Source organism: Bison bison, unplaced genomic scaffold, assembly GCF_000754665.1.
Source record: "Bison bison bison isolate TAMUID 2011002044 unplaced genomic scaffold, Bison_UMD1.0 scf7180017860443, whole genome shotgun sequence".
In the NCBI taxonomy this organism is placed as follows: Eukaryota; Metazoa; Chordata; class Mammalia; order Artiodactyla; family Bovidae; genus Bison; species Bison bison.
Window position 1 is genome coordinate 925,711 of NW_011491015.1, and position 2,820 is coordinate 928,530.

Sequence of the window (2,820 nt, forward strand, 5' to 3'; positions counted from 1 at the left end):
GGCTTGGCTGCCAATGTGGAAGGCCCCAGCTTCCTTCCCTCTCCTGGGGTCCTGTCCTTTGGCCTCTCTTTTCTGTTTGAACTCCATAGGCGTGGTGAAGTCGGTCAGTGGAAAAAGGTCTGGATCTCGTGAACAAAATCGAAGTGTGTGAGGCTCCCTGCAGCTTAGGGTCTCCTGTGAGTAGAGCGGATGTTTTAAAGCCCTCTCAGTGACACCGGTAACCCGAGGTGGGATTGTAACTCCAAAGCAGTGCTTTTTTTCCCCTGTGTGGTTTGCCAGAAACAACTTTATTTCTTTTGGCCTCACTGTGCAGCATCTGGGATTTTAATTCCCCAACCAGGGATTGAAACTTTGTCCCCTGCATTGCAAGGCGGATTTTTAAAAGTTATTTATTTTAATTGGAGGCTAATTACTTTACAGTACTGTGCTGGTTTTTGCCATACATTGACATGAATCAGCCATGGGTGCACGTGTCCCCCTGTTCTCAATCCCCCCGCACCTCGCTCCCCATCCTATCCTAGGTTGTCCCAGAGCCCCAGCTTTGGGTGCCCTGCTTCATGCATCGAACTTGCACTGGTCATCTATTTCACATATGGTAATATACATGTTTCAGTGTTATTCTCTCAAATCATCCCACCCTCGCCTTCTCCCACAGAGTCCAAAAGTCTGTTACTTATATCTGTGTCTCTTTTGCTGTCTTGCACATAGGATCGTTGTTACTGTCTTTCTAAATTCCATGTATATGCATTAATATACTGTATTGGTGTTTCTCTTTCTGCCTTACTTCATTCTGTATAATAGGCTCCTGTTTCACCCATCTCATTAGAAATGACTCAAACGCATTCATTTTTATAGCTGAGTAATATTCCATTGTGTGTATGTACCACAAGTTCTTTATCCATTTGTCTGGCAAGGTGAATTCTTAACTGCTGGACCACCAGGGAAGTCCCCAGACGCATCCTTCATTTCTCAATTGCCTTGTGGATCGAGGGCAGCTTTGTCTGCAATTCCACCAGAATAAGAAAGGCTCAGGAACCTGCCGAGGAGCAGGTGCTTACCATCCTGATGTTAGATCTTGCTAGATGAAGCAGTTTTACTAGATTAACCGATGATGGATTTCTCTTCCTTCCTCTTCCTCCCCTCTGAGGTATCAGTTTTGGTTTTACCAACATCACCCACTGCATAGACCTATAGATTTGTAGGTTCAGAGTCAGTCACTAAGGAGTGTCCCTGGACTGCTTTTGCTTTATGTGAACAAGACACTCCTTCTATCATCTGTTGAAGAGTGTGTGGAGCTGAGACACCAGGTAAAGATGAGGGTTTGTAATATCTTTTACCTACACTGTTCCTCTTCGGGCTCTGATAAAACTTTATTTTTAAAAAATGTATTCATAGATAAGCTTTATTCCAATGTTTACATAAAAATGAGTTGATGTCGAACAGGAAAAGGTTTTTACAAAGGGTTAAAATTTATCAAACAGCAGAACTTGGTCCTTCCCTTTAGTCTGAATTCAGTTGGCTGACGCATTGTTATTAGTATCCGCCTCACTAATCATCTTCATCACGCACATTATCTAAACGTCTTCAGGTGGCACTTCCTATTTCCCTGAAAGTCTCTTAAACCGCTTTCAGTTATAAGAGAAGGGCGAGGATTTTATCGGCTCATACTCTACTCCACTGGAGGCAAAGATACATCCGTCAGTTCTCTTGTTTGAACTGTGGCTGTTGGCAAAGTGTCCAAATGAAGACTTTAATGCTAACACAGAAAGAACACAGTATAATCTATGTATAACAGTAACTTTGCTTCAAATTCTTTTCATTAAGAATTATTTTTATTATCTCTCCACAAGGAAGTTATAAAAATACCTGTAAAAACATTGAAAAGGCTCTTTAAAATCCTGGAATGAAAAATTCTGAAGTATAAATTATGATACACCTTCTATGATTTGCAAATAAAGAATAAAATAAATTCTACAAGTTGGAATTTCTGAATGATTTTGGCAGGAATTTACCAGAAGGAGCCAGAACATCAAACCTTAACAATTTTCTATTTTCATCCCAATTGAGTTTTTGAAAAGCTGTCTAATCTGTTGACAGGTACAGTCCACATACAAACTTTCTTCTGCTGTTAATGATGAAGTCAAGCTGAAGGACAGAAATTTGTACGCTGGATGCTCCAGGCTCTTCCATGCAACTGACTGGTCTTCTCTTATTTTTTTCCATCATGTTTTAAATAAAAGTAAATATATATATATTTTACATATATTTTATGTAAAAAATTTAATTGGTACAAGAAGATTTAAAATAATCAGTAAATATCCTTTTCGCCCATAACCTAGAAAATCTGATGTCTTCCAAATCATCAGTTACATGAATAATTTGCAAAGTGAAGTCAACCTTAGAGTCTCTTCATCTGAAAATTATTCTCAGGATTTCTGGGATGTGTTGATTCTCTCATATATTACCTCTGTTACAGAGGAAAGCCATGCAGTTTTCTAAAAAAAAAACTACGAAAGCAACTCACTCGCTCTGCTCCGAGAGAGCAAGTCCAGGCAACACCTTGTACTCCGTGGATCTGGTCCTGGCTACAGGCAGAGGCTCTGGTATCAACCAGAGACTCAGGGCAGGTGGCCAGAGCTCAGCCCAGCCCTTCCTGAATGCCTCGGATCCTCCGGGCCAGCTGCACATCCTTCGAGAAGAGTGTGATGCGGCCGGCGTGTAAGGAGAGCAGATAGGCATCCTCGAAGAAATGAACTAGAAACGCTTCTGCCGCCTCTTGTAGGGCCAACAGGGCCTGGGCTTGCCAACTGAAGTCCACAC

The 2,820-nt window shown here is 41.5% G+C and overlaps 1 pseudogene; it reads right to left on the reverse strand.

The window, feature by feature from the left end:
• Positions 1 to 2,638: 2,638 nt before the first annotated feature.
• LOC104982758 overlaps positions 2,639 to 2,820 on the reverse strand; it is a 7,979-nt pseudogene continuing 7,797 nt past the window's right edge.